The following is a 10,870-nucleotide window of genomic DNA, read 5'->3' as shown; positions in this document are numbered from 1 at the left end:
CCTGAATAACACCACCCTTGAAAAAAAAAATGTAACAAAGGAAAGAAGAAAAGCGGTGAGGAAAAAAACAAACAAAAGATGAAATAATAGAGTTAAACAGAATACAAATTAAAGCGTGAAGGAAATAAACATTAAAAAAGGAGTGTGGCGAGAAAGCGGGAGAAAAGAATGAAGTAATATGGTTAAGCAGAACGAATGATTGAAAAAAAAATGCAATAAATCAAGTTAAAGAGCATAAATTCGCTGCAATATACACTGTGAACCAGAACATTTCCACTTATACACCAGGAAAACATGTATGGTTCAGACATAGACAAGATCCAACTCTGTAACACTCTGCCTGAATCTGTATTTCCTCCTTCCTACGACTTGACCTTGTTTAACTGACCCTTTCACTTCGATATGCAATAATTCACAGTACTAAAAGCAATGTATAAAATCTAGAAGAAAGAAATGGATGAAAAAGAATATATTTTGCCATTTCTAGTCGATGTGAAGTTTGGAGATTGCTGTACGAGATGAAATGTGCAAGCGTGGCTAGTATGTAAGGGCAAATGTACCAGATAGCAGTGAATGAACTATTAAAGGGGGAAGTTTCAAGACATCTCCATACCTACACTGCTTCTTCCTTTGTAGTTTTTTTTTTTTTCTGTCGAGGAAGGGGAGAGATAATTAACGTGTCTTTTTTACTGACCTTTTTTTCCCCATGGTCTGCCTCCCTTGTGCATGAAATAAACAGTCTTTTATTCCATCTTCCTCATCCTTTTTTTTTTTTTTCTTCATGCATCCGTTCATCTGGTTTTTCCTTCCCTCATTTTCTCCATCTACAACACCAATAACTCTCTCTCTCTCCTTTTCCTCATGTATCCATTCGTTTAATCCTTCCCTCCTCCATTTTCTTCATCAACAAACACAACACTTAAGACCATTAAGGCATTCATTCATTTAACCAGGCCTTCTCTCCCTCCTTTCCTTCACCTGCTAATACAAAAACACCACCTTTTTTTCCTCATCCATCCATTCATCCACCCCTTTCTTCATCTTCATCTACAACAACACTATCTTATATACCTCATTCATTCACTCATTTTTTTACTTCTTTCCCTCATTAATCCATTCATCCATTCCTTCTATCCCTCATTTTCTACGCCTACTTTCCCTCATTCATCCATTCATACAGTCATCTCTCCCTCCCTTCATATACAACCAGAACACGCTGTAAACTCAAGTCCATTACCTCCCATCCAGCCAGCCCAGAGCCACAGACACGAGGGCCAGCTGACATACCCACCCCTCGTGCATTTCATCAGTACTCATCAGTGTGTTGGATGAGGCAGGGGTGGTTGATGAGAGCTGTGATGATGGTGATGGAATGGATGGTTGATGAGAGTTGAGATGGATGTGTGTAGAGAGATTGTAAGGGCGTGGCACTGTGGAGGGAGGGAGGAAGGCTGGAGGAGAGGATAGAGGAAGGGTGGAGAGAGGGAGGGTTTGTGATGAAAACGATCATTTTATAATTGGATTCATGTGTCCTTATTATAAACTCTCTCTCTCTCTCTCTCTCTCTCTCTCTCTCTCTCTCTCTCTCTCTCTCTCTCTCTCTCTCTCTGTGTGTGTGTGTGTGTGTGTGTCAACATTTAACACACACTCTCTCTCTCTCTCTCTCTCTCTCTCTCTCTCTCTCTCTCTCTCTCTCTCTCTCTCTCTCTCTCTCTCTCTCTGTGTGTGTGTGTGTGTGTGTGTGTGTGTCAACATTTAACACACACACTCTCTCTCTCTCTCTCTCTCTCTCTCTCTCTCTCTCTCTCTCTCTCTCTCTCTCTCTCTCTCTCTCTCTCTCCGTAATTCAATTTGCATGTTCCTATTAGGCCAGCACTTGCACTATGCAAGTGAATATGCCATGGGCATTGCATTAAATTAGTGGCATGTGTGCGTGCGCATGCGTGCGTGCGGCTGCGTGCGTGTCTTTGTGAGTGTGTGCAAGCATAATTCATGTTTATGTAAATGTGTTTATTTATGCATAATCATACAAAGGTGTGTGTGTGTGTGTGTGTGTGTGTGTGTGTGTGTGTGTGTGTGTGTGTGTGTGTGTGTGTGTGTGTGTGTGTGTGTGTTTGTACCAGTATGTACACACAAACATTTCTATTCCTTTTATAACACACACACACACACACACACAAATATAATTAACCCCCAGTCGACTGACAGCCGCCGCCAGGTGTCGACGCCCCCATCTCGTACACTACTGACTAAGCCATTTAGTGGTTACCATAACAACGCGGTGCCCTTGTTAGGAGGCACAGGGCTGGGAGGCGAGCAGGCAGGCGTTGGGCAGGAGCAAGGGTGATGTCTAGTTACCAAGAGTGAGTGTCAGGGAGTTGTTACAGGGATACAAGGAAGTCAAGGGGGATGTCAAGGAGTTGGATATAAGGGTGTGCCTGTAGAAAAGTGTCAGGTGTGACGAGGGTGAAGTCACGTGCTATGAGGAAGAAAGATGATTGGAAGAATAGGGGAATCATACGTGGAAGGGGACAAACTTGTACGAGGATGTGATTAGCTTATGTTAGGAATGTATTATACAGGAAAGATGTGCATAGAGACAGAGACAGACAGACAGACAAAGTGACAAACAAACAAACACAAAAGTAAAGCAGAAACACCGTGGCAATGCGAAGTAGGAGAAAGGTAGGAGAAAGAAGGGAAGACGAGAAGCAGAGAGAAAAAAAAATGGAGAGAAGAGAAACTAGAGAGGGGAGGGAGGCGAGGGTAATCACAGACAGCCATTTCAGCGCAGGATAAACGCTCTTCGGTGTCGTCCCCTTCAGGCAAATAAAAATTAAAGCAAAACCCTCTTATCAGGCCAGGCAGGGTCTTGCACCGCGCGATCCTCATGCAAATGGAAATCTTTGTTGCAAGTTCTCCAGATGATGCTTCGCGCAGGAGGAGGAGGAGGAGGAGGAGGAGGAGGAGGGAGGGATAAGAGGATGGGGGAGGATGGTTACCGAAGAGGAGCAAGAGTAAAGAGGACAACGACGATGAAGAGGAGGAGGAGGAGAAGGAGAAGAAGAAGGAAGAGGAGTACGAGGAGGAGAAGGAAGAGGAGTACGGCGAGGAGGAGGAGGGAGAATAAGTATACTATGAATGAAGAGGAGTACGGCGAGGAGGAGGAGGGAGAATAAGTATACTATGAATGAAGAGGAGTACGGCGAGGAGGAGGAGGGAGAATAAGTATACTATGAATTAAGAGAGAGAGAGAGAGAGAGAGAGAGAGAGAGAGAGAGAGAGAGAGAGAGAGAGAGAGAGAGAGAGAGAGAGTAACTACATTGAATAATAATAAGTATCTGAAGGTTATTTAAGGCAGAACAGAAAAACGGACGAAACTATGAATAGAATAGGAGGATGAAGAGAAGGAGGAGGGGGAGAGAAGCGGGGGGAAAAAGAGGGAGAGAGGGAGCCGAACGAGTGGTTACTGTGGGAGGTGGCGGGAGAGAGAGGGAAGCACAGCCGGTGAAGGGGGTGGAGATGGAAGGAAGGGAGGAGGTCGGTGGGAGGGTAACCGGACAGACATCTTATTGTTTGCTAAGGAAGAAAGCGAATCCAGGAAAGTAACAATGCAGGAAAGCACAAGAGTGTCACGAGGTATTATCCCAAAGTGAGCAGTGCCTGGGTGGTGGTGGCTCGGAGCAGACTAGGCCAGGCACCCACACACCCGCTGCTCTGTGTTGCATCCCGTTACAAGTCACCTCAATTTCGCGTTAATATCATGCTTCAAAGGTAACTTGGCATTGACACTACTGTTGACTACATACCCTTGTAGTGATATTCATAGTGATATACGAGTACATAATAACGCAAACCATTTTCCTAACTCAAACTTTCCTATCGTTTCCTATGGCTCTCTAAAGGGAAACTTCCATCCAAGATTGTACATCACTCAAGTATCCTACATTGTTTTTTTTTTTTTAAGTGAATTCTCGTGTAATCCAACATGGCTACTTCGGCCGGCGCTTAAGAACGGCAGGAAGGGATCCACATTTGTTGCCAAGCTTACCTGTGCTCTGCTGCGCCTCTCACGTCCTTCCTGCAGGCGAGGGAGGCCATGGCACGTCCCGCCGTCAGCCAGGTAAGTCAATATTGAAGACAGTATAGTAAATATCAGAAACTTCCCCCGGAAACAGAGGGAAACACACGCGTCCACCTAACACCACTACGTCACGGACAGTGCTCACTGTCTGCAGCTCTGCCCTCTGGTGGCCATCTGCTTCCTCCCGTCATGCCCGCAATTATGATAGTTTGCGACGGTCATTCAGTTGTTCCCATTACTCTGTTGCTATCCGGTTATGTGGCATTTAAAAAGGAGAAAATATGTTCTTCCACATGAATAGATCACCCCAGCAAAGATGTAGATAACCAAGCAAAGTCGTCCTGACACAACACTCGGCTACCCATAACACCATCAGCATAACAACGCCCACATTTCAGAACAAAGATCCTTTAAGCCTGGTCCTGATTCATGCCAAAAGTTTAGCGGCATTCAAGCAGAAGTGTCGAAGCCTGGACTAAGTAATCCGTGTGTTGATGTTACGACATGTGTTCAAGTCAACCACGCATTCGAACAAGGCCACAGCCAGTCACCGCCCTACCAGACACCCACACACTCCTGGGCGCGTCTTTTATATGAGACACGTACAACACACCGATACACTCAGATTTCCCACAGACATTAAAAAGAAAAAAAAAAGAACAAGAAAAGAAAAGAAAAATAAAGATGGATAATCATTTGCGCGACTTTCAACAGAGTAATGGAAGGTGTGCGTCGTCATCAGTTTAGTACAGGAGCACACTCACCTTCTATCAAAGCACAGTGCATGTTCAAGCTACTGTCAAAGAGCCAAGGAGCCACCAACTTATCTAAAGAGACATGAAACATTTTTTTTCTTTTTTTTTCTTTTCGCTCATAAGCCTTTCTTGTACTCTCTCTCTCTCTCTCTCTCTCTCTCTCTCTCTCTCTCTCTCTCTCTCTCTCTCTCTCTCTCTCTCTCTCTCTCTGTCGATTTTGAACGAGAAACTTCCTCGCAAAACGTACGTACATCACTCAAACATCTTACCAGGCTTTCAAACGCTATGGGATCTCATAAGAGCTATTCATAAGACACTAAGAGATTAATTATCGAGCTCCCATGATATTTTTTTCCCCACTAATATTGCAAGATCCTTTATTAAAATAACCATAGAATCATGAAAAAACATCCTTTAAAACACCAATAACTTCTCAACGAGTGTTTGTAATTCATTCAAGTTTCTCGAGATAAGATGCCCAAACGATACCAAATACGGTCACGGTCAGAGGGATGGAAAAATACCCCGTGTCTCAAGGAGTTCCTAGACGAGTGTATCACAGGAATACTGAAGTAACCATCGTGGGAATGTGATGAGGGGAGAACAGAGTATGAAACGTTGTCAGAGAGAGAGAGAGAGAGAGAGAGAGAGAGAGAGAGAGAGAGAGAGAGAGAGAGAGAGAGACACCCTCCGAAAGACATCCAATATCAACTGTACAAACTGCAATTTCTCGGTACTGGAGAAAAGACTCGGAATTTTTACGGAGAGGTAACAGCGGTGGTTATGAGAGAGAGAGAGAGAGAGAGAGAGAGAGAGAGAGAGAGAGAGAGAGAGAGAGAGAGAGAGAGAGAGAGAGAGAGAAGGGGGAGATTGGAAAAACACATACAAACACCAGGACGTGCATATGATAGTTGCTATCCCCTAACCAGATCCCGTGTTCACTGCCCCGCCACCTCCCAGCGCTGCCTCTGCCCCGTGAAGTGTTTGGCACGCAGTGACTCAGGAAGGATTTGACTGCAGCCACGAATCCAGTAGTTTTATTGCATTACTTTTGGTCCGTGAAGTGTTACTGATGGAAAAAGTTTACCGGAGGGGATGGGGAGGAAGGAAGAAGCAGAGAGAGAGAGAGAGAGAGAGAGAGAGAGAGAGAGAGAGAGAGAGAGAGAAAGAGAGAGAGAGAAGAGCAATGTCAGGTAATTATTTTTCTGGGACGAAGCCATTTTTTTGATAAGTCTAAAATCATACACCATATTTTTACAAACATCACCATGGCATTTTTCTGCCTATCATAATATAATGTAACATAACCAACTAGAAATTCTTTACAAAATAGAGGAGAAGGAAGAGGAGGAGGATAGAAACAACAACAACAACAGCAACAAGAACAACAACAACAACAATAAGAAGAGGAGGAACTAATTTCAATACCAATAACATAAAATAAACAAGGTATATGAGCAATTTTACGTAAAGCTTTACCTACCGACATCAAAAAGACGTGAAATACCTTGCTGAATACACATCACAGGTATACAAGCTCTCACTCAATACACACGGACACAAACACCTACACAAATAATCTATACACCTACTCCTCTTTGTCCCATCTCGCTTTCGCCTCGCCTCTCCTGCCCTCGCCTCCCCTCGCCTCGACTCGCATCGTCTCGCGTCGCCTTGCTCTTCCAGCCTCACCGCACCTGAAAAAGAGCCAATTTAAGCATGAAAAATTCCCACCTGATAGCATTACCGATGGAGTGTGTTCGGATGCAATTTCCTGATGAGATTTTCTTTATAAAAGGGATCCAATTGTAAGCTTGCAAGACGCGAGGGAAGCAAGAGCCTCGCATCCTTGCCTCTCTCTCTCTCTCTCTCTCTCTCTCTCTCTCTCTCTCTCTCTCTCTCTCTCTCTCTCTCTCTCTCTCTCTCTGCCATTCATTTTCATTTTACCTTCCAAATCTCATCACGCTTCCCATCATACACCACCACACTCGCTCTCCATTCGCTCACTCATTCTCTCACTTCATTTACACTCTCTCCTAACCCCCCTCTCACTCTCACTCTCTCCCGCTCCATCCCCATCTCTCTCTCCCCACCCCCTCCCTCTCTCCCATTATCAGTCTCAATGTATCTCATCTCTACATAACCTCTCTCTCTCTCTCTCTCTCTCTCTCTCTCTCTCTCTCTCTCTCTCACATATATAAGAGGTTAATGAAATGAACCTGCCCGTCAAATTTCTTATGAAGCTTCAATTGTGTGTGAAGTGAATGAGCAGAGAAAGAGAGAGAGAGAGAGAGAGAGAGAGAGAGAGAGAGAGAGAGAGAGAGAGAGAAACTAGAACATTAGATTTACTCAGACTTTCGCTGCTCACAAACATTCATTTCCTTATCCCCTACTCCTTATCTTCCCTCTCTCTCTCTCTCTCTCTCTCTCTCTCTCTGGGACGCGCCCTAAATCTCACACTTGCCTTGATATCGCACCAAGCCAAATAGAGGCCAGTAATTCGATAACAGAGCAAACAATCTGTCATGACCATTGAGAGGCGAGACATTGAACAAAGAGAGAGAGAGAGAGAGAGAGAGAGAGAGAGAGAGAGAGAGAGAGAGAGAGAGAGAGAGAGAGAGAGAGGAACAAACGGTGAATGTAGTAGAAGGAGAGGATAAAACGAACGAAAAGGGAGAGTGGAGGATAAGTGATGAAGACTTGAGGTTGAAAAATGCGAAGACGGGAGAGGGAGGAATGTACGTAAAAGGGAGGAAGCTCAGATGGTGAAGAAGAAAAGGAAAATAAGGGAAAGGAGGGCGGAGGGGAGGAAGTGAAGAGAATATGAAGAGAATATAAGGAACCAGAGAGAGAGAGAGAGAGAGAGAGAGAGAGAGAGAGAGAGAGAGAGAGAGAGAGAGAGAAACAACACAGCCATAGACTAAAATTCAATTACCACCACCATCACCACCACCACCACCACCACCACCGTAACAAAGAACACAGACAAGATTGAGATAGGAGATAGAATTACAATATAATGCCCTTGGCGAGTCCAACAGATAGCAGGGCCTTAACTCATAGCCCACCACCAGCGCGCATGATAAATAGCAGGATGAAAAGAGCAATCTGTCAGTACCTCCACGCGGCGACTGTCACGGCGAGCATTACCTGAAGCCCCGAAGCTCCAGTTTGTGCAGCAGTGAAGCTTATGAAACTTATCACCCGAACACATAATAGATAAGGGATGGTGGTGGAATGTACGTATGTTGATGATTGAAAACACTTTGTCGTGGCCGATTAATAAGGGTTAGTGATGAAATGAATAGTAAATGTTATCCCAAAATACTTAACGGGCATGAGTTATGAGGGAACTGCTGGCGTAATTAATGTTGAAGACTGTCCGAAACACGTCATAGGCAGAAGTCATGAGGGATAGAGAGGAAATATATCTGAAAACGATTAGTATCCAAAATCTGAGATGCGTCTTGAAACAGTACAAGCAACTCACAGACAGGAGGAAATACAGAAGCAGGCAGAGAATTCCAGAGTTTACCAGTCAATACAGAGAGACTTTGAAAGAAGGCTCGACAAATTTATGGATGAGGACGATAGAGGTAAATAAAGTAAGCATGTTTTAGATAGAAATCAGCACGTGTAGAACTGATGACTTCGTGTAGCATCCCTTTCTTCCTTATCTTCTCACGTTCAAAGTCTCCCAACCGTTCAGCCTCAGCCTCCCTCCCTGCTGAAAACGTGGAGGGCTATACAGGATTCAGCACCACAACGTAATTAAGCCACTTCATTAACCCGTTCTCAAGTTGTGTTCTCTAGATACCCTCCAGAGGCTTTACCGCTCTCGCACCCCTCCCCCGCTAAACGCTCCCACACCTCCTCCAGACCCCAGCAGACTCCCCCCACCAGGAACCGCACACTCCAACACCCCGACGTCACCTTCATTCGGATTGTCCTCAATATATTCTCTCTCTCTCTCTCTCTCTCTCTCTCTCTCTCTCTCTCTCTCTCTCTCTCTCTCTCTCTCTCTCTCTCTCTCTACAAGTAGCAGATCCCTTCTTAACAGACCAATAAATCTAGTATCTGTTACCATTAATATTCTCTCTCTCTCTCTCTCTCTCTCTCTCTCTCTCTCTCTCTCTCTCTCTCTCTCTCTCCTCTCTCTCTCTCTCTTTCTCTTCTACAGATAACAGATTCCCTCCTAACAGCCCAAATAGTATCTGTTCTGTCTCCTTCCTTATTCCCCCTCCTCTCTCTCTCTCTCTCTCTCTCTCTCTCTCTCTCTCTCTCTCCTCTCTCTCTCCTCTCTCTCTCTCTAAGGGGAAAGGGGCGTATGGATGAGACGAAGCACCGCCATGACGTCACGATCGGCCACGCGGAACCCAAGATTATTGGCCAATTAATTCTCAGCGCATAATGGCTCCCTGGTTGGGCTGTAATGGCCGCCTGGGCTGTGCTGGTGATGGTTGCCTGTTCTGTTGTGATGGTGATGGGGATAGTGGTGTTGGTAATGGATCCCTCGGACACATTCTGATGGTAACCTTAACTATTTAAATCACTTTCTCTTTGTACTGTGCGTATGTGTGTGCATATATGTATATATGTATGTACGAGTATCTGTGTTTTAGTGTATGTTTTAAAATGTTCATGTTAAGTTATCCTATTTTAAGTTGCTCTTTTCTATCTTTACATATTCATTATTTGTATCGATCTTTCTTTGTTAAATTGTTAAACTACTGACAGTGTAGCTGGCGGTGGCAGAATAGCTGATAGTGACAGAATATTGCCTTTTTGTCCCACTGATGTGGTAGTGGTGACGGGAATCCATCATGTACTGTTTTGAAAGATGGTGTGTTTGGAATCCAAGGCCTGTCTCCTGAACCACTTTGGATTCTCATAAAGATTATTTTCAAAAGCCACAGAAATGTTTAGTCGGATTCCTAAGGGTACTTTTCCCATTGGGAAACAAACCGTCACTAGAGTCATAAACTCGTGAAAATCTCAATAACTTTCATTTAATTCTGCTATACTATCACTAGACTCCCTTGAAAATCCCAAGAACTTCCGTTTAAGCCTGTTGAACTATCACTAGAATCATGAAAACACCCTTGAAATATTAATATCAATGCCACAATAATAGAAAAAATCTTTTACCTAATAATAATCCGGCATAGAGTAAAAGTGATGCCGTGAACTGAGAAGAGGTGTTGGGACTAGATAAGAGGTCCTGTATTATCTTTGTAATGAAAGAGAGAAGAGTCAGCACCGCTTCTCCTGCTCTCAACTCTCATGTGACGCACGGAAGGCCTCGTTACGGCGTCACCAGCAAGCCAGTGACACTCCGCCGCGCCTCACCGGCCACATCATCACGCAGCGGCATTACGGGCTATTCACACCGATAAAATGGTTTCCGATTCCCGATAAACGATGTGAGCTGCTGCAGTGAACCCTTACCACCTTACCCACCAGAAATTATCTGAAGACGCTCATTGGAGACACGGCGCACGTATATTGCTGTGGCGGAGACGACTTGAGACTGCCTGGTGCGCTTACCTTGTGGCTGGGGGGGATGTTGAGGAGGCGTCAGCGTCAGGCAGAGCAACCTAGAGCCTTTCGTTACTGCGCGGGTGTTGCAGCAAAGAGGAGCAGCAGTGGAGGGCAGCAGGGAGAAGCTACATTATCCTGGCACACTCATCCAATACACTTCTCTCACAATAGACTCCTGCCTAAGTGTGAATGCGCAGACTGTTACTGTTTATACAGAGCCCGCTGGGTTAAGCATTTTTAGTAGAAATCAGCCTGTATTTTGAAACACTTATGACTCATTAGCATTGTTTTCAAAGGCCTCGCCACTTTCATCCGATACAATATTCTCACAAAAATGCATTGGTATGAATGCGTAGACTGTTACTGCTTGCAAGGAGCCAGCTGGGTTAAATATCTTTTGTAGAAATTAGCGTGTATTTTCAAAGACTTTCCTGTCTCGTTAGGGTGGTTCTCTAAGGCCGCGGAAATCACTAGTCGTGTTCTCAATGGT

General features: G+C 44.7%; 1 long non-coding RNA gene across 2 annotated transcripts in view; it reads right to left on the bottom strand.

Annotated features, from left to right (window-relative positions):
• Nucleotides 1-4,549, bottom strand: part of LOC135090173 (uncharacterized) — a 115,036-nt gene extending 110,487 nt beyond the window's left edge. For both annotated transcript variants that reach the window (XR_010261806.1, XR_010261807.1), the window contains exon 1: nt 4,052-4,549. This is a non-coding gene — a long non-coding RNA (uncharacterized LOC135090173). The remainder of the gene's footprint in view (nt 1-4,051) is intronic.
• Between the last annotated feature and the right edge of the window lie 6,321 nt (nt 4,550-10,870).

The sequence above is a fragment of the Scylla paramamosain genome, chromosome 3, assembly GCF_035594125.1.
Source record: "Scylla paramamosain isolate STU-SP2022 chromosome 3, ASM3559412v1, whole genome shotgun sequence".
Taxonomy (NCBI): domain Eukaryota; kingdom Metazoa; phylum Arthropoda; class Malacostraca; order Decapoda; family Portunidae; genus Scylla; species Scylla paramamosain.
Note: the sequence above shows the minus strand (reverse complement) of the source record. Positions and strands in the feature narration are given on the sequence as shown.